This window comes from Pongo abelii, chromosome 11 (genome assembly GCF_028885655.2).
Source record: "Pongo abelii isolate AG06213 chromosome 11, NHGRI_mPonAbe1-v2.0_pri, whole genome shotgun sequence".
Classification (NCBI taxonomy): Eukaryota; Metazoa; Chordata; class Mammalia; order Primates; family Hominidae; genus Pongo; species Pongo abelii.
The window spans coordinates 138,775,981-138,797,847 of NC_071996.2; positions in this window are offsets into that span (position 1 = coordinate 138,775,981).

The following is a 21,867-nucleotide window of genomic DNA, read 5'->3' on the forward strand; positions in this document are numbered from 1 at the left end:
AGTGAACGGAAAAATCAGGAGTTGAGCATCTGGGTCTGCATCCACACCCAGCACACTTAGCACTAAGGCAGGGGTTCTCACAGTGTGACCCCTGCACCAGCAGCATCAGCACCATTTGGTAACTTGTTAGAGGTGCAGATTCTGGGGCCTCCCCTGACGCTGCTGTATCAGATCTGCTGGAGGTGGAGCTCTGTCTTTTTGCAAGCTCTGGGATGATCCTAATGCTCTCATCTGTACATGCAAAGCTATAGCTATCCATGGCTGCTAACTGGTGGATGATGACTTGAACACAGGTGTTTTGATCTCCATACTCTTTCAATGGACTATATCAGCTGTTCTCAGTCCCACCTGAACATTGAATCATTTGGAGAGTTTAAAAGCAACTCACCGACAACAAAAACAAAACACACAAAGAAAGAAACAAATGCATTCTCCAGGCCCCATCCCAAGACTATTAAGTCAGAGTTGCTTGGGGTGGTGCCAGGAGCTGCCTTTGTTTAGAGCTCCCAGATGCCAGGCGGCTGTTTCCCCTGACTGTCTGATAATCCTTGGCAGTCGGTTTCCATCTAAGTTCCAGGCCTTGAAAAGCAGACTGCAAGCTCTAAGCTCTGTATGTGGGTGGGGCTGCTGGCTGCGTGGCCACTGGAAGGGTCAGTCTCCACTGCAAGGTGATGACCCAGGATGCATCTTTGGGGACACTCCCATGTTGTACACTTTTTTTTTTTTTTTTTTTTTTTGAGACAGAGTTTCGCTCTTGTTGCCCAGGCTGGGCTGGAGTGCAATGCCATGATCTCGGCTCACCACAACCTCCGCCTTCCAGGTTCAAGCAATTCTCCTGCCTCAGCCTCCTGAGTACCTGGAATTACAGGCATGCGCCACCACGCCTGGCTAATTCTTTTTGTACTTTTAGTAGAGACGAGGTTTCTCCATGTTGGTCAGACTGGTCTCGAACTCCCGACCTCAGGTTATCTGGCCACCTTGGCCTCCCAAACTGCTGGGATTACAGGGGTGAGCCACCACGCCTGGCCCTATGTTGTACTCTTAATGCTCTCTAAGTGTTTGTACCCTAAGGTGAAATGCTAAGTGTTCATCTCTGACTGACCAGAGTCAGAACCTTCTTCTCTAGAAGGTTCTCCTAGTCTCCTTCCTGAAGGAGGTGTTAGGAGTCAAGTGGGGAATAAGCCTGGGGTCTGGGTGTCTGAACCACCTGCATAAAACCTTGTCGTGGAGTTTGCAGGGGCTGAGGCATGTATCAGATTGCTTCTCTGCTTTCCCTGCTTAGGTTCACCTGCTTATACAATTTTACTGCTGTTCTCTCTTCTTTCATTCTATCCTTGAAGGTTTATGTTTTTTTTAAAAAAAAAAAAAAAAGAAACTTTTTTGTTGTTTTAGTGATATTTCAGGAATAAGGGTGACTCAATGGCTGTGTTAAGCCTGCCACTTCTAACCAGAAATCTGTACAAAATTTCCTACAAGAGTCCTCCTTCATCCCAGCCTTTGTCCAGACACACTTCCCTTGCTCTCTAGAGAAGCAGCTTCCTTCTGTCCTCATATGCTTGCATCGCTCCTTCTTGCCTCCCTCTCTGCCAGAAATGCTCTTCCCCCTGCATTCTGATGACTTAATTCCTCTTGACCCTTGGAGTTCAGTCCCAGATCTGTCCCCTTATTGGCGCCTTCCCTGCAGCGCCTGGAGCTGTGCTTGGGTCACACTGTAGTGTGGTCTGATTATATGATTGATGTCAGTCTTCCCAACTAAACCGTAAGTTCATGAGGCCTCGAACCTGGCTGATTGTGTTTGCCATTGTATCTATCTCCTCTACCCAATGCATATTTTTGAATAAATAAATGAATGAATAGGCAGGTGGGGGCTGGAAGGCCTCTTGATTTTGGCAGTAGTGTAATGTAATGTGAACTGGCTTAACAGGCTGGTGAAGTTGGCACATTCCAAAACTCTCTCAGCAATACAAGAGCAATTCACAGCTACCTTGATCAACAAAAACCAAAAGCAAATGAAACCAGGCTTTTACTGAAAATATCTGTAAGATCAGAAATACATGGGCAATTAACACCTTCCCCTTTACTCCTATTTAATGTTTAATTTCTACTATTGGCAACCTAGATGAAGCTGAAGCTAGGTCATCTGCATTGGGTTGTTTCTTTCACTTCTCATCGAAAACCTGGCCATCTGATGCGTTAGGATCTCAGTAGAAAAGGAAACAAAATCCACAGGATGTTGGTGAGTTGATTTTTGTGGCAAACTTCAGGAACTTTCAGTAAAAGCCATAAAACAAATGAAGCAGAATATATCACGGATGGAAAAAATGCCCCCTCTTGTAGTGATGCATTTCTGGATGGTTGAACATTATTCTCTGAGCTGAATTCTCTTGAATAAGGGAATTCTCTCTAGGAAACAGGAGATGCAAGGTAAAGCCCCATTCTTGGACAGGGACAGTGAAGGATTCCTCAGTCTGCTGTCATGTCAAGTGAGCACAGCCCCAGGACAGGGTATCTCCTGCCAGTCCTCCTCTGGGTTCCTGCCCCTGCCTAAGCCCCACCCCCAGACATTCTGAGTCTGGCCCTGGCCCTGGCCCTGACAAAGGCTTCCTATTATTCTACCTAGCAACTACAAGCCGTCAGGACAAGAATCCAGAAACCTGACATTTTACATCAATAGGATATAAGGAGCATATGCTGGTTATCTATTGCTGCATAACAAATAGCCATCTAACTTTGTGTTTGAAAATAACACGCATGCATCTCATGGTTTCTGTGGATCAGAAACCTTGGCACAGCTGTACTGGCTCCTCGACTTCATGGTCTCTTGCAAGGTGTCAGCGAGGTGTTTCACAGCTCACAGTGGACTGGGGAAGAGCCTGCTTCCCAGCTTGTGTGGTTGTTGGTGTGATTGCTGGTGTGATACCCACGTTCTGCCTGTCACTATGTGGTGCCTGTGGCTTGTGCACTCCCTGGCCTACCTCTGAAGTGTTGGCCTGGGAATGTTTTGTAGCGTGTGCCCATGGCTGCTGTCTGGAGGCCACCATCAGCTCCTACTGGGCCTCTGCAACACAGCCGTGTGCCAGCAGATCAATGTCAAGGGTGCTACCCTGTGAGGTGATCTAATCCCATCATCTTCACCACATCCTATTGGCCAGCACCAGTCACTAGGTTCAGTTCACACTCAAATGGCGGGGGCAGGAATACCACCTTTCTGCATCCTCGTGGAGGTGGAGTCCACTAGGGAGTGTCCGGCCATCCATGGCGGCCAACTTAGGCATCAAGAGGCCACTCAGACTGTCTTGGTTTCCTGGAGCTTCCCTAACAAAGTCCCACAAACTATGTGGCTCAAACACCGGAAATGTATCATCTCACAGTTCTGGAGGTCAGAAGGCCAACATCGGACAGGGTTTGTTCTTCCTAAGGACTGCATGGGAGAATCGGGTATCCATGGGCCTTTCTCTGTCTTCTGTGTCTTCACATCCTCTTCCCTTTATCTATTTCTGTCTCTGTGTCCAGATTTTCCCTGTTTTTAAGGCCAACGGTCATATCGGATCAGGGCACACCCCAGTGACCTAATGACCATCTTAACTTGTTCATCTGCAAAGAGCCTATTTTCAAATAAGTTCACATTCACACATTCTGAGGGTGGGACCTCAGTATCTTTTAGGGGGACAAGATTCAACCCATAGCAAGTGCTAACACAGTTTTTTTTTTCTGACATAAACCATCCTTACCTAGGGTTTTGGCTTTTTCAAGTTAAGCCACTGCTTTGAGGGTTCTTAGTTTTTTTTCAAAATATTTAACATTTTTTAAAATTAGGGTGAGCTTCACACGACAAAGTTAGCCATTGAAAAGTGAGCAATTCTGTGACATTTAGCACAGTTGCAATGTTGTACAACCACCACCTCTGTCTAATTCCAAAACATTTTCATCACCCTGAAAGGAAACTCTGTCCCATTAGGCAGTTGCTCCCCATCCCCGCACCCCAGCACCTGGCAACCACCCACCTAGGCCATTGCTATTGAGGGGTTGTTTAAAGTCCGCTGAGCTGACTGTAGCCCTCAGTCTGCACCCCATTCACATGGACCCAGACAGACCTGTCACCTTCTTTTCAGAGGCAAGGAGACTGAGTTAAGGGGACATTAAGTCACTTGTCTCTGCAAGGTGGAGTTGCCATTAGAACCGGGCTGTCTGGCTTCGCAGTCCACACCCCTCACTCCGCCTCCACAGCCTGTTCTACCCCAGCCTTGAGTGAGCCATACAGCAGCGGCTTCAGCTGAGACCAGTGATCCCTCTTCCTGCAAGTGAAGGAGGAGGACAGTGTCCTTGCTGTCTGTCTGCCCTGGTCATCATGCCCACCTCCTCTGTCCTCCTCAGCCTGCTGTGAGGATTTCTTCCAGGCTGCTGGGAGGGACGGCGCTTGCAGGAACTCCCTCTGTGCATCCCATCAAGGGCATCTGCAGGTGCTGCCTGTCCTCATGGTCGCCTCTCACTGCATCTCCCCTCCGCCCCTGCCTGTCTGGGTGTCTCCCGCTGTTCCCTGTGCCCTGCACCTCACCACAGGGTGCCTGTGTCTACTGCTACACTGATATCCTAGAATTTTCCATAGCCTTCGCTAAAATAATGTGTGCTAACCCTCCAAGCTGGAAAAACCCTACTAGAAATTACCATGAGGGGAGCAAATTGCAAGCCCCATATTCAGGTATGTGAGAAAAATCACTTTTATTTCCTAAAAGTAATGGCACTGAGGCCGGGCAAAGAGGGAGGGAGCAGCACCAGGGCAGGGTGAGGTCGGAGCAGTCATCAGCCCATCCTTGTCCCAGGCCCATGGTCTCTTCTCTGCCAGACTCTGGCTGGGCACCCTCAACCCTGGGGTCCCCTAATCACATGCCCTCTGAAGTCAGCCACATCGAGGTAACTGACAAGGAGCCCAGTCAAGACCTCACGGCTGTCAGAGCCCAGAAAATTCATTCCCTCGTCCCCAGTAAAACTCATTTCCTCCTCCACAGTCTGTTGGGATTGCCTTTGGTCTGACCAGTTCTCTCTCCTTGTTTCCTCAGAGGCACACAGTGTCATTTCATGCCCTTCAACGCCTACATCCAATTTCCATAACCAATTGGGTGTTTGGAAACCTGCATTAGGAAACCCCTCTCCGAACCTTCTGGAAGGCCTGGACATTCCACACTGGTGGCTCTCGGCTTGAACAGGCAGAAGGACTAAGGAAATACCGGGGAGGAAAAACAGCAATTCATATCTCAAATGTTATTCTGCCACACCGAAGAATGAGTTTATGGGCTGGGCATGGTGGCTCATGCCTGTAATCCCAACACTTTGGGAGGCCGAGGCAGGCAGTCTCATTCGAGACCAGCCTGGGCAACATGGCAAACCCCAACTCTACAAAAAATACAAAAATTAGCTGGGTGTGGTGGTGCATACCTGTAGTCCCCCAGCTACTTGAGAGGCTGAGGTGGGAGGATTGCTTGAGCCCAGGAGGTTGAGGCTGCAGTAAGCTGTGATCACGCCACTGCACTCCAGCCTGGGTGACAGAGCCAGACCCTGTCAAAAAAAAAAAAAAAGGAATGATCATATGGAATTTTCAGGAATGTTCTCAACGTAGGCTTCAGAGAGAAGGTTTTAGACGGGACACACTACTCTGACTTAAACACCACTTCCTAAAGCATTGACATCGTGCTTTGGAAATGACAAGAGAAACTTAGAAACTTAGAGAGAGCACGCTTCCTCAGGAGTTCAGTGCACCCCTCCATGAATAAAAGCAATGGTGATGAGAAGGAAATGAAATAAAAAATTGAGAGCTGAAAGGCACCTTGGAGATCACCTAGCCCAAAATTCTTGTCATGGATGAAGTCAAGGGCCTGAAAAACGAGACAATTTGTCCAAGCTGCCAGCTAGTTGGAGCTGTCCAGACCCTACACCTGCCCACTGGGCCTTCAAAGCCCAGGCCTCAGGGAGAAGCTCCCTCAGGCCCCCAGACATGCTGCCTGCATGCCCACTGGGGAGAAGGAGGCAGCAAAGAAATGATGCTGTCCACAGAACAAACAGCAGCCTCTCCTGCTGCCTGGCAGCATCCGTTACAGAAGGATATTTCCAGATGTGTATATGAGCATTTCACAACACAGAATGCTTTTCAAAGGCAAATTTTGCAAAATGCCAGTCCAGGAGAAATTAATATTGGGTTTTCAGAAAAAGAGGAAACCAGAATGGCTGAACATTTCTGCTCTCTTGAAAACCACAGAACCCACAGCAGCAACAAATGTGACAGAAAAAGGATTTCTGCCAAACAGGGTGGAGGGAGAGACCCTTCCCTTTATAACCAAGACAGAGACCAAGCCTCACTGGAAGTGAAAGATGCCTCTCCCAAGAACGGGCTGTTCCCACGGTCACAGAACACACTCATTTTCCACAAGACAAATGAGGTGACCCGTCAGCCTTCGGTTTATGTAATAATGCAGCTCAGTATTTATGAGGCTTTGCAACAAAGGGTAATTTAAAATGAGAGCACAGTTAAGTATGATGTCATCCCAAGAACTACTCACTTAGCTGTGACAATAGGCAAGTGACAACAAGAAATGGCATCTGTTTACTAAAAGCTAAGCAGAGAGTTTGTTTTGTTTTGTTTTGTTTTGTTTTATCAAGCTTTAGATTAAATCCAGCCTTGTAAGAGATGGAAAATATCTCAAGAGCCACAGACTTACTTCAACCTCCTACTGGGATGGTTTTGGTTGCAGCTGAGTTGTCCCAGCCAGCGTCTCAGCTGTGGTTTCAGTGGCTGGAAGAGAGGAATCCCACATGATGGCCCTTGTGGCTGAGAAGCACCATCTTCCAGCCCTACAGCTGATGAGCTCAATTTATGAGCTGATTACGATGGCCAAAGGAGATCCAATGGATATTTTGGGAAATGGCTCATAAAACGCATTCAGATCAACTAGAAATAAACTCAAAGGTTCCAGGAATCACATTTTTGGAAGCACTAGCTGGAGGAGGGGAAGCTGAGCTGACATTTTGCACAGGCACTTCTAATTATATCTCACATTGTGTTTTTCTCTGCACCTCTTTTTTCATACCAACAGTAAGTATAATTGCTGAACTGCTTTCAGATAGAATAATGCATCTTTCTTTCTTTCTTTTTTTTTTTTTTGAGATAAAGTTTTGCTCTGTTGCTCAGGCTGGAGTGCAGTGGTGCAATCATGGGTTTACTGCAACTTTGAACTCCTGGGCTTAAGCGATCCTCCCGCCTCAGCCTCCCAAAGCTCAGGGATTACAGGGATGAACCACCTTGCTGGCCAATGCAGCTTTTTTTTTTTTTTTAATGACAAGAAGACTCCAAGAGCATTTTATCCAGGTTGGACTATAAACTAATCTTGAAGAGCATGGTCCCTAACCTTTTTGGAACCAAGGACCAGTTTCATGGAAGACAAATTTTCCATGGACCTGGTGGGGACGAGGGGGAGATGGTTCCAGAAAGATTCCGGTACATTACAGTTATTGTGTACTTTATTTCTGTTATTATTACATTGTAATATATAGTGAAATAAGTATACAACTCACCATAATGTAGAACTAGTGGGAGCCCTGTGCACATTTTCCTGCAACTAGATGGTCCCATCTCGGGGTGATGGGAGATAGATCATGAGGCATTAGATTCTCATAAGGAGCGTGCAACCTAGACCGCTTGCATGTGCAGCTCACAATAGGGTTCGTGCTCCTACGAGAATCTAATGTTGCCGCTGATCTGAATGAAGGCGGAGCTCAGGCAGTGATGTGAGCAATGGGGAGCCGCTGTAAATGCAGATGAAGCTTTGCTGGATCGCCCACTGCTCACCTCCTGCTGCGTAATCTGGTTCCTAACAGGCCGTTGACCAGAACCAGTCTATGGCCTGGAAGCTGGGGACCCCTGCTGAAAAGTCCTCTTCTAAGCACCAGTTTAATGTTGCAAACTTGGAGGTAAAAATTAAAAGTTTGGGACAGTTAACAAAATTTTTTTTCTAAATCTTTCCTGAAGAAAAATTCTCCCATACTCAGCCACTCCATATTGTCATGGAGTTAACTTCTGACAGTAACACTGAGCAATAATAGATTACAGAAGAAAAAAGCATATGATTATCTCAATTGATATAGAAGTGTTTAGTAATGCTCAACACCTACTAATGAAAAAATTCTTAGCAAACTGGGAGAAGAACTGAACTCCCTTAATTTGATCATGCTTTACGCCCAAACACTTGCAGCCAATCTTATTCCTGATGGAGAAACTTTGGAAACATTTTTTGCTAAGATAATAAGACAAGAATGCTAATTTTTACTGGTTCTGCTAAAGATGTTATCAGAGGGTCTGGCCAACAGCACAAAGGAAGAAAACAAATAAAGAGTATGAGAATGAAAGAGGAAGATATAAAACCATCATCACTGAATGATTGTCTACCTAGAAAACTTGGCTCCACAAAGTATTAGAGCTAAAAAGATTGGCCATTCGATTTCTGATTACTTGATTAACCTTCAAAAACCAATAGCATTTCTCTATCTGTTATTCAGCAATAAGAACAAAAAATGTTTTTTTTAAAAAGCAATAGTCCATTCACAAGAGTAATGCACTCGTAAGTATTTTTAAATTAGCTTAACCAATAATATACAACGTTTGTGTTGTGAAATGTCAAAATTATGGTGAAGGAAACAAGAGGATATAAATAAATGGAGAGATGTTCTACTTTTGGCTGAGATGATGTAATGTTATAAAGATGTCTTTTATCACCAAACTATATATAAATTCAATGCAATTCCAATCAAAATTTCAGATCTTTTTTAAGAAACTCATTAACTTACTTTAAAATTACATGGAGAAATAAAAGTCCAACATTGAAGTCAATCTTACAAAGAAGAAACAGGGGATTTGCCTTAACAGATGTTAAGACATACTTTAAGATCACAGGAATGTGGGATTTGCTGTAGAACGGACAACTGGATAAGGCAGACAGATAAACAGCTCAGGAAGAAGAAATGCTGTGGGAATTTAGTGCATGTGAATGACACATATCTGTGAACAATGGACAAATTCAGCAGATGATCTTAGAAAACTGGCTCACTATCTGAAGGAAAGTTACACTGGGTGCCTATACCAAACCACATTTGAGAGTGGACTGTATTTAGATTAAAAACAAAATGGGACAGGTAAAATTATAAAGTTAATAGAAGAAAATGTAGCATGATATTTTCGTGACTTGGGTTGGAAAAATGCTTCTGGAATAAAACTCTAAGAGCACACATTGTATGGCAAAATTGATTAATTTGAATAATTAAAATTCAAGATTGGTATTCAAGGGAAGGCACGATGGACAAAGTTATTAGATAAAAAATACAATGTCAAAAACTGACAAGGGATACACCTGTGTAATATACAAGGGATTCTTACAGACTTTCTAGGAAAATGTATCAATAAACAACAAAATGGCAAAATATCAACAAGGACATGACAACGAGAAAACTCAAAAAGCTAAAAACATATGATGATTATTCAAATTCATTAGTTTGCATCAGGAAAATGCAAATCCAAACAACTATAAGAAATCACTCTACAACTGAAGATGAGCATAAACAAAAAGTTGAAAATATGGGGTCACAGGCCCTCTGATGTCCTGCTAGAGAGAGGACAGAATATACCAGCCATTTTGAATGATCTGGCATTACTGACAAATTAGATAATAGCACACCACCTGAGGCAGAAAAATTCTGTGCCTAGGTAGATATCACAAAGAGATACAGCACAGATTGTATAAGGAAGCATGCGTAAAGATATTCATTATGGCAGTATTTATAGGGGTAGGGTGTCGGAAGCACCCGTGTGTGTGTGTGTGTGTGTGTGTGTGTGTGTGTTTCCTGACATATCATGCATCAATGAAGGGGGACAAAAAGAATTACAAGAATATTTACTAATATGAGTGAATCTTACAAATAAACATGGATGCTAGTGAAAAATAAGAAACCAAATGCGACGTATATGAATATATATCATGATACCATTCACATACAGTTGACCCTCCTTATCCATGGGTTCCACATCTGCGGATTCAAATAACTGCAGATTGAAAATATTCAGTAAAAAAAGATGACTGCACTGAACATATTCAGATTTTTTCTTGTCATTATTCCCTAAACAGTACAATATAACAACTATTTACATACCATTTACATTGTATTAGGTATTGTAAGGAATCTAGAGATGATTTAAAGCAGGGGAGTCTAATCTTTTGGATTCCCTAGGCCACACTGGAAGAACTGTCTTGTGCCTTACATAAAATACACTAATGATAGCTGATGAGCTAAATAAATAAAAAATCGCCAAAATTCTCATAATTTTTTTTTTTTTTTTTTTTTTTTTTTTTGAGACGGAGTCTCTCTCTGTCGCCCAGGCTGGAGTGCAGTGGTGCAATCTCGGCTCACTGCAACCACCGCATCCCAGGTTCAAGTGATTCTCCTGCCTCAGCCTCCTGAGTAGCTGGGACTACAGGCACATGCCACCAACGCTCGGCTAATTTTTGTATTTTTAGTAGAGAAGGGTTTCACCATGTTGGTCAGGCTGGTCTCGAACTCCTGACCTTGTGATCCGCCCACCTCGGCCTCCCAAAGTGCTGAAATTACAGGCGTGAGCCACCGCGCCGGGCCCAAAAATCTCATAATGTTTTAAGAAAGTTTACAAATTTGTGTTGGGCCGCATTAAAAGCTGTCCTAGGCTGCATTCAGCCCGTGAGCCATGAGTTGGACAAGCTTGATTTAAAGTATGTGGGAGGCTGTGTGTAGGTTGTATGCAAATACTTCACCATTTTATATCAAGGACTTGAGCATCCTCAGATTTTGGTATGTGCAGGGAGTCCTGGAACCAATCCCCCGAGGGTACAGAGAGACAACTGTATTAAAAATGTATTCAGAGAATTCACTTTCCAACATATTCTGATTAGGTCATTTCAGGCCTAACATTTCCACTAAGAAAAACTTTAAAAGTTGAAAAACATACAGACAACATTTGTCTGAAGAAGGATCTAGAAGAAGAATAAAGCCAAGAGAGGTGAGCCCAGCATTTGTGTTGCATTTGTCCTTTTCCAAAAGGAAAGACCGAAGGCCCTCCTTTTCAGTGTCCCTGCTGTGTGGGGGCACCAAAATTGGTGTTCTGGGCCCAGTCATGGGAAGCGCCCCTTGTGAACACACCAAGCTCTCAAATGGGACCCTGAAGACTGCTCCCTAGCAGGAAAGGTGAAGAGACAATAGGCTAGCTCAAAAAAGGACTGCCATCCAGCATTCAGCCACCTGAACACCTTGACCAGTTGATGTGATATGCTGCCTTCCAGAAGCAAATAAATAAATACATCTCTTTGTTAGGAGATAACATTACTAAAAGCTTAAGGATACCATTTGGCTTTCCCTTAGTGCAGGTCTACCTATGATCTTTTCTGTCAGATTTTGTTAATCTGGAAGACAAATTTTATTTGTCTTCACTTTTAAGAGATATTTATTTATTCTATTTCAAGAGGCTCCACTTCCACGTGGACCTTTATACCTATCTCTTCTGTCTTTTAAACTTTTTTTCATATTTTTGACTCTTTAACATCTACAAGCTTATTCTGGATATTTTCTTCTGATCTGTCTTCCAATTTGCTAATTATCTCTTCATGGTATCTAATCTGCCCTTCAGCTGTGTGTACAGAATTCTAGTTGGCAGTTATTCAAACTTTCAAGGTGTTCCATTGTCTTCTGATTTTTTTGGACACATTAGAAGCAGTTTTGTTTTCTGTTGAGAAGTTAGCAATCTTATTTTTGCTTATTTGAAGAAAGTTTTCCTTGATATCTGGCTGCCTTCATTCTTAAGGCAGAAGGTAATGCTCTCATACAGAACTCAGAAATGCAGGAGGGAATGTAGAGCAATAGAAAAGATGAATAGGCGGGTAAATACAAATGAATATTGACTACATAAGAAAAAATAATGTCTTGTGGTTTTGAAATAGATATAGAATAAAATACAGGACAACAATAGGATATAGTGGTGAAAGTAGTAAATAAAGTTGGAGTATTCCATGGTCCTTAACGTTGTTTCAGAAGCATTAAAAATATTCATTTACATTAGACACTAAAAAGTTAAGGATGTGTGTAGAAATCTCAAGGGTAACTTTGCAGTACAAGAGTGTATAAGTCACAAACCATAGAGGAGAGAAAGAAAATTTTAAAAATACTTAAATAATCCAAAAAAGGAGAGAAAAAGGATCATGGAACATGTGGAACAAATAGAAATCCAATAGTAAGAGGTAGAGTTAAAATAAAATATATTAGTAATTTACTGCCTGTAGTCAAACTAAAAACTATAATTAAAAAATTAAATAGTGCAAAGATGTTGAAGAGAAAGGGGGGGATGAATAGGCAGAGCATGCAGGATTTTTAAGGCAGTGAAACTATTCTGTGTGATACTGTAATAGGAGATACATGTTATTATGCGTTTGTCAAAACCCATGGAATTTACCACACAAAGAGTGAGCTCTATTGTAGCCTGTAGAAGTTAGTTAATAATAATGTATTTATATTAGCTCATTGATTATAACAAATATAGTACACTAATGCAAGATGTTAATGAGAGAGGATGGGGGCACTGAGGGGGTACAGAAGAATTCTATGTACTTCCCACTCAATTCTTCCGTAAACCTAAAACTTCCCCCAAAGAATAAAATCTACTAATTTTTTTTAAAGATAGTATTGTTAAATGGGATAAAATAGCAAATCCCAACTATATGTTTCTTACAGGAAACACATTTAATAAAAAAAAAGAGAAATATTTAAATTAAAAGGATGAGGAAAGATATACCATCCAAGCACCAATCAAAAGTAAGCTGGGGCCAAGTGCAGTGACTCATGCCTATAATCCCAATACTTTGGGAGGCTAAAGCAGGAGGCTCACTTGAGGCCAGGAGTTTGAGATCAGCCTGGGCAACATAGCAAGATTCTATCTCTGCAAAAAATATTTCAAAACATTAACTGGGTGTGGTGGCACACACCTGTAATCCCAGCCACTTAGGAGGCTGAGGCGCCACTGCATTCTAGCCTTGGCCACAGAGTGAGACTCTGTCTCTCAAAATAAATAAATAAATAAATAAATAAGCTGGCATAGTTACCCTAATGTCAGACAAAATAAACCATAATACAAGAAGTATTACTTGAGAAATGTGGGGATAATTCATAATGAGGAAAGTGTAGTCCACTAGGAAGATGTAAGAATTCTAAATTTGCATTACTAAATAGCATAGATTCCAAATATTAAAAGAAAAAATTGTCAGGCTAAAAGGAGATGTATACAATCAGATTGGAACACTAAAACACCTTGCTTGGTACCTAATACAACAATCAGACACATCCTTCCTTAATCCATAGATACTGATTTCAACAGTATTCATAACAAACTGTATCTAATTCCTCCCAGCAACTGTAGAATATATATTCTTTTTGAGTTCATGTAGAACATTTTCCAAAATTGACAATTAGCTGGTCCATAAAGTTCAAATTTTTAATGAATTAACTCATATAGTACATGAGCTAATGAGTTTTCTGTCCACAGTGAATTTAGTCTAGAAAGCAGTTATGAAAATAAAACTAAGCTCTTCTAATTATGTAAAATAAGCAATAAAATTCTAAATAACCCACCAGTTTAAAAAAAGAAATTAAAATTGAAATCAGAAAATATTTTAAGTTGAATGGTGATTAAAACACTATAGATGAAACTTACGGGATACAACTGAAGATGTGCTTAGCAGGAAATTAACAGCCTTAATTGCATGTATTGGAAAATAAGGTTTCATATGAGGACATAAAGGCATAAAATTATACAATGGACTTTAAGGACTCAAGGGAAAGGGACAGGAGAAGGGTGAGAGATAAAAGACTACACATTGGGTACAGTATGCACTGCTTAGGTGATGGGTGCACCAAAATCTCAGAAATCAGCACTAAAGAATTGATCCATGTAACCAAAAACCACTTGTACCCTCAAAACTATTGAAAATTTTAAAAAACTTTAAAAATGAAAGTAAGGTTTAAAATCAGTGCTGATAACTCATCTAGGAAAGTTTTAAGAAGAACAAACTAAGCCCCAAGAAAGCAGAAAGGGAAGTAGTTTTAAAAAGTGTAAACAGTCAAATAGAAAATTAAATGGGCAATACAGAATTGATAAAGCCAAAGTTAGTTTACCGATAAAATTGATAAACCTTGACCAGTGCTGTTTCAGAAAGGAGAGAGAAAAGGGAGAGAGGAAGGGAGAAAGGGCACAAACACACATGAACACACACACACACACGTGCACACACGCACATGTCATAAAGTGGAGGACATCACTATAGGTTCTTCAGACGTTAAAAATATCTTTAAAGAATATTGTAAAATAACTTTATGCCAATACATTTAAAAATTTAGAAAAAAAATAAAAAACTTCCAGGGGAAAAAAACTTAAAACCACCCAAATCCATACAAGGTAGAAAAATATAAACTTTCTATTTACCTAAAAAATTTAATCCATAATTTTAAAATTATCTACAAAGAAAACTGCATTCCCACATGGGTTCACCAGTGAATTCTTCCAAATTATTTAAGGAAGAAATAGTACTGTTCGTCTATAAATTATTCCAGAAAACAGAAAAAGGGAAACATTTTTTAATTCATAGACAAATCCAGCGTAACTTTGATACCAAAATCTGACAAGGGCATGACAAAGAAGGAATATTACAGATCAATCTCACTCAAGTATATAGATGTACAAGTGCTTTAAAAAATGTTTTCAAATCAAATCTAGTAGTTTTCAGAAGGATAACATATCATGGCCCAGTCGTGTTTATTCCAGGAATGTATTTAAAAATCTAGCACAGGCCAGGCACGGTGGCTCACGCCTGTAATCCCAGCACTTTGAAAGACCTCACTGTTCAGCTCCCATTTATAAGTGAGAACATGCAGTGTTTGGTTTTCTGTTCCTGTGTTAGTTGCTGAGGATAATGGCTTCCAGTTCCATCCATGTCTCTGCAAAGGACATGATCTTGTTCCTTTCTATGGCTGCGTAGTACTCCATGGTGTATATGTACCACATTTCTTTACCCAGTCTATCATTGATAGTCATTTGGATTGATTCCATGTCTTTGCTATTGTGAATAGTACTGCAGTGAACATATGGAAGCATGTATCTTTGTAATAGAATTATTTATATTCCTTTGGATATATACCCAGTAATGGGATTGCTGGGTCAAATGGTATTTCTAGTTCTAGGTCTTTGAGGAATTGCCACACTGTCTTCCACAATGGTTGAACTAATTTACCAATTTACATTCCCACCAACTGTGTAAAAGCGTTCCTATTTCTCCACAGCCTCACCAGCATCTGTTGTTTCTTGACTTTTTAGTAATTGCCATTCTGACTGGCGTGAGATGGTATCTTATTGTGGTTTTGATTTGCATTTCTCTAATGATCAGTGATGTTGAGCTTTTTTCATATGTTTGTGGGTCACATAAATGTCTTCTTTTGAGAAGTGTCTGCTCATGTCCTTTGCCCACTTTTTAAAGGGGTTGTTTTCTGTTTGTATACAACAATGAAAACTAACCTACGTGCATCAAGAATGGCTCTCAGAAATATATTGTTGACCGAAAGAAGCCAGCCACAAAACATTGCATGTTGTATTATTTCAGTTATATGAAATGTCAAAACAAGCAAATTGATCTTTTGATATTGGAGATCAGGATTGCAGTTACATTTGGGAACAAAGCAGGACAGAGCAATTGGGGGGATCCATGAGGGAGCTGCTGGGGTGGGTAATGTTCTACTTCTCAACCTGGGGCTTATCACTCCATAAAAATTTATTAAACTACACTTAAGATTTTTATAACAGCAGACTGGAGGAAGATACTTGCATTCCACATGTAGATGATGGAGTAGTATCTAGAATATACATTTAAAATAACTCCAACAAATCAATGTGAAAAAATATCAACAACTAAAGTGCAAAAAGAAACAGATGTTTCACAGGAGAGAAAATGCAATAAAAGAATATAAAAATGTGAAGAGATGTCCAACTTTAAAAATGCACTCAAAACAAAAATGGACATTTTTTTCAGAAATGCATATGAACAAGAAAATAAATGTGATATTCATTTAAATCATTACCTATAAAAGGAGAGGAATGGGGAATTTGAAATGGGGATAAAAGTATAGTAAAAGAGGCAATTTCCTTGAATCAGTAACAAAAATGGGTCATGACCAGAGAAGTGTTATTAACTCAGTGCTCCTTCCCTGAAGTTAAAAAGAAATGAAATGATAAACCAAAGACCCACCTTATCTGCACAATCTGAGCATCTAGCTGTAACAGATTCTTCAAACGTCAACAACTTAGTTTTCACATCTAGCACGTCTCACAGTCATGAACTTTTGTTCTACCATCTCAATTCCCAAAAAGTTACATCTTACTTTAGTGAGTGCAATTCTTCATTTATTTCCAATTCTCCTCTTCCTAAAAACGACACGATGTGATTTACAAACTACTCATGATACAAAAGATAAGAAAAAGTATTTGAGGAAGTTAGAGTGATTGTAAAATATGTACAGGAAGGGAATACAGAATATTGCCCCAAAATACCACATAGTGAGTTGATGAAGTTGGTCACTAATTTGACTCTGAGGTTTGGGCAAAGAAAAGAAGAAAAGCTGTCACTTCACCTACAATAAAAATCTAACAATTGTGGCCAGGCGCGGTGGCTCACGCCTGTAATCCCAGCACTTCAGGAGGCCGAGGCAAGCATCTGAGGTCAGGAGTTCAAGATCAGCCTGACCTACATGGAGAAACCTACTAAAAATACAAAATTAGCCGGGCATGGTGGTGGATGCCTGTAATCTCAGCTACTCGGGCAGCTGAGGCAGGAGAATCACTTGAATCCGGGAGGTGGAGGTTGCAGTGAGCCGAGATTGCGCCATTGCACTCCAGCCTGGGCAAAAAGAGCAAAAAAAAAAAAAAAAAAAATCTAACAGTTATTCAAGGCCAGTCCAACCAGGCTTTTCAATAGTTAGTTCTAACTGTGAGATGGAAATAGGGAATTTTTAAAAATCACCACTTAGAACTATATATTGTTGAATCTTCCTTTTCATTCCTTGATGATACCTTGAGCAGAATCCAAAACTTTCCAGTTGCTTTGAGTATAAAAACTCAATCCAGTTTAAAGCCTCATTTCCAGCATGATTTACATCCCCTCTTCTTCCTGGAGCAAATGTTTCAGCTCAGGCTCTGCTTGGATTGGAGGAGAGGATGACAGGCCTTCTCTCCTTTCTCGGAAGTGCTGCTGTGGGGAGGAGGAAGAGGCATTCTCCACCCAGCTGCTGGGCTGGCATCCCGTGGATGACTGGTCTCTGCACCTCTGCCTGTCACCATAACTGTCAGTACCTTCCATAAACCAAAAAGTATCTAAGACAGGTCTTAATCAATTTAGAAAGTTTATTTTGCCAAGGTTAAGGATGTGCCCATGGCACAGCCTCAGGAGGTCCTGATGACATGTGCCCAAGGCGGTCAGGGCACAGCTTGATTTTATACATTTTAGGGAGACATGAGACATCAATCGATATATGTAAGATGCACATTGGTTTGGTCTGGAAAGGCAGGACTACTCAAAGTGGGGAATGGGCTTCCAGGTCACAGGTAGACAAGAGACAAATGGGACAAATGGTTGCATTCTTTTGAGGTTCTGATTAGCCTCTCACTGAATATCCAATATTTTTCTTTTTTTTTTTTTTTGAGATGGAGATTTGCTCTGTCGCCAGGCTGGAGTGCAGTGGCGTGATCTTGGCTCACTGCCACCTCCGCCTCCCGGGTTCAAGTGATTCTCCTGCCTCAGCCTCCCAAGTAGCTGGGACTATAGGTGCGCACCATCATGCCCGGCTAATTTTTTGTATTTTAGTAGAGACGAGGTTTCACCATGTTGGCCATGCTGGTCTCAATCTCCTGACATCATGATTCACCTACCTCAGCCTCCCCAGGTGAATACCCAATGTACAGGAATAGTCACTTATGCTCTAGTCTGGCTTAGTCAAACAACAGGGCTGAGGAAGCAATCTAGATACGCCTTTGTCTCCCGTGAGCAGAGGGATGACTTTGAGTTCCGTCAGTCCTTTTTCTACAAGGAATTTCCTTGTGGGCAAATTGTGAGGGAGGTTGTAGCTTCTCGATCTTTGTAGCTACCTTCTTTAGGAACAGAATGGGAGACAGGTTTGCCTGATGCAGTTCCCAGCTTGACTTTTCCCATTGGCTTAGTGAGAATCTAGTGCTGCTGCTGATCTGACAGAAGGCAGAGCTCAGACACTAATGAGAGAAATGGGGAGCGGCTGTAAATACAGATGAAGCTTTGCTCACTCTCCCACCCACAAAGATGGGTACTGGTCTGTGGCCCAGGGATTGGGGACCCCTGGTCTAGATAATCAACAAAACAGTAAAGTAAGCCCTGGTTTGTAGCATTTGACAATTGCCATGATGTAAATGCTCCCACCATGACTGGTATCAGGGTAGCAACCTGACAGCAGTAAACGAGCAGCTGAGAAGAGAAGCATGGTCACACACCATTACGTAGGATTGCTACCATGGGGCTAGGTAATATCCATCATTAGGCATCAATAATAATAAAATGTGGTGAAATAATTAGAAAATGAGTTTTGTGCATTTATCACCTTTGCTTTGAATATGATTTGTTTTCTTGTAAATTTACATAATTTAATTGTTAATCCTGGCTATACTTAACAACTGGCTCACAATAAGCTTGAAATTTTCACAGTTGGCTCTCACGAGCCCATGCAAACCAGATCCAGCACCACTGGATGAAGGACCTGAATGAGACGCATGCTGGTATGCAGCCCTGCCCACGCCCCTTCTCCAGGCACTGGTCTTGTCCACAGCCCTGCTACCAACAGGGCCTGAGGGCATACTGGGGCCTTGCAATGCCCCATCCAGAGCTGACTGGATCAGGTAGAACACACATGATCTAAGAGGACCCATCCATGGACAGACTGAATCAGAGTCTCTGTTCCTCTGGATTAGAACAAAGACACAGAGAAAGTGGCCAGCAGGTAGCAGAATAGCAAAGAGACACCTGGAATGAAACTGAGTTTGTTGATGATAAATGCCAGCCCTAGAAGGAAGTGTCAGAGATGATCTTTGCTGAGGTCTAAAACAGCAAAGATCACCATACCTTAGAGTAAATAGCCACACCATTCATTTCGACTAACCTGATATTGCCTGTACACAATTGTGGACAAGAGCAAGATGCTTCCACCTTCTTTGAGGAATGCCCATGGCATGGTCCTGATGGAAACGATGGTCAGTTTGATTGACATGTGGGTCCTGTGTCTTATTCTAAGGATCATACACAGAGAGTGACTGTACACACTTAGCAGCGACTAAAATACATGCAACTCAAGGATAGGGTCAGTGAGGAGTCAATGAGACCATGTCCCTGCAGACAGCCTTCAATGAAAAGCTAGTGAAATATCAGGAAAAGCAGGCCTACAAAGATTCATTCAATTGCTGAAAATGTGAGCCAGGTTAATTTCAGGTTGCCCACATGTTTCTTTTGTTTGGTAGCAGAAAGTGTACAGCATGCCAATCCCAGCCCTGATGGAGAGGGCACATTTGACCTTGGTGTTGTTTGAATGAATAAATCTAGAGCCAGTTTTGCGCAAACCAAAAAGAGGTGAATGTTTTTATGTATTTGCTTCCTGAAACTGCTTTCTTTGTACTAATTTAACTAAAGGGAACTATACCATCCCAGGTCAGAGAAATTATCTGAATAGAAAGAAAATATAGGTCTGTGTTGACTTGTATAAGATACATATCTGTTTCCTTTTCTGTAAAATGAAGATACCTCCCAGGGATGTTGTCAGGCTCATATAAGATCCTGGGTCCATTCATTCATTCAGTCATTCACTCATTCAATATACTGATGTAGCAAAAAGCCCTTTTAAGGTGCTGGGATCTTTTCAAGGGTATGAAAACATTCCGTAAACTATAAAGCATGACGCCTATACAAGTCACTGTTCCTTCTCATTGCTTTACATGCAGGCAGTTTATAAAGAGCATGATTAGAGAATAAAAGACAGTTTAGAAGTTAATTGTACAACATTGCATGAATCCATGACCCAGGATCTAAGGAAAATATGCCTGGTTTGAAAGCAGCTCAGTCTGAGGCAGGGTCCTTCCTTGAGCCCCCACACTGAAGGTCTTGAGTCTTAAAATGTCAACATAAGCACTTTCCAAATGCTTGCCATTCTAAGGCCAATGTATGAGAAAAACCAAGATTTGCTTTGGAAAAACAGGTTGATGAATTGAACGAGATGTTAATTCTAGATATAACCTGCAACTATCTTCAACGGAGGCAGATGTGAAATCTCAGAGAATAAGCCCAACAAAAGCCAAAATGAAGATCCTTTGACAGTCTGTGTATCTATGTAAGAAATTACAAATATATCTACTAAATTGCTAAATAAGGCTAAAGCTACACAGCACACTTTAAGATCCAAGCATGTATTTAATTTCAGATCCGTGAGTTTTCTATTCATACATATTTTAATCTTTTAGAACTCCTGAGAAAACGAAGTAAACATGTTCTTTTAAAAATAAATTCTGGGCCGGGCGCGGTGGCTCACGCCTGTAATCCCAGCACTTTGGGAGGCCGAGGCAGGCGGATCACGAGGTCAGGAGATTGAGACCATCCTGGCTAACATGGTGAAACCCCGTCTCCACTAAAAATACAAAAAATTAGCCGGGCATGGTGGCAGGCGCCTGTAGTCCCAGCTCCTTGGGAGGCTGAGGCAGGAGAATGGCATGAACTCGGGAGGCGGAGCTTACAGTGAGCCAAGATTGTGTCACTGCACTCCAGCCTGGGCGACAGAGCGAGACTCTGTCTCAAATAAATAAATAAATTCTGAAGTTTGAAAATAAAAGCAGATCATTTTCTTTGGGTAAAGAACGACAGTTTCTAAGATATTGAAATTTAAACTTTGGAATCATAGTTTTAAAGAGCAGAGAATCAAACAAAATATGAGTGAAAGAAAAGCGCTTTGAAATGTAAGTTATATTCCAATATTAATTTGCTAATATCACTCACTTATTTACTTGTCAGAATAACTTTTCCAAGAAGGAAACTTTCATGTCGGATTGTGACTTACGACAATGGCCGGTTTGATGTATTGGTGGAATCAATATGACAGAATCAGCAAAGATAAAGTCCGTGATTTAATCATGCCACAGCTTGGTGAGTAAATTCACTCTCCTGTGACATGCACAATTTACAACTGCAAGTTTAATAACTGCAGTTCTCCACATCAAGCACTTTAACAACAATTTCTAACAGCAAGCAATTTCTATGATATTCCTACACGGCCTGGAGTTTACTAACTAGCTCTCCTTTGAAGATAAGTATTCATGCAAACACCAAAATCCTGCAGGAAATTTCCCCACCCCTTTTGTTAAACAGACTCAGAAACTTTGATGGCAACATAGAGAACACGTACATATTTAATTTAAATTTTATAGTTTATATTTATAACTATCCTCTCATCTCTCTTATTTTCCTAAACCAGGGGATGTTGTTAACCAAAGGCTTCCCATTCTTGAAAGCATTTGGAATGTCCTGAGGGGCTTCTCTTTGAGTTGTGTTAAAACTTATGGCCTAGGTTTATACAACTTCTAGACGAAGGCTCAATTATGATATTCGAGGCTGGTAAGTCTTATCCCCTATACAATCTTATGATGCTGGCATCCAAGCCATTGGAATAGCTTGCTGTGATGAGCCTGACCTGCCTGAGAGCCATTGAATCTAC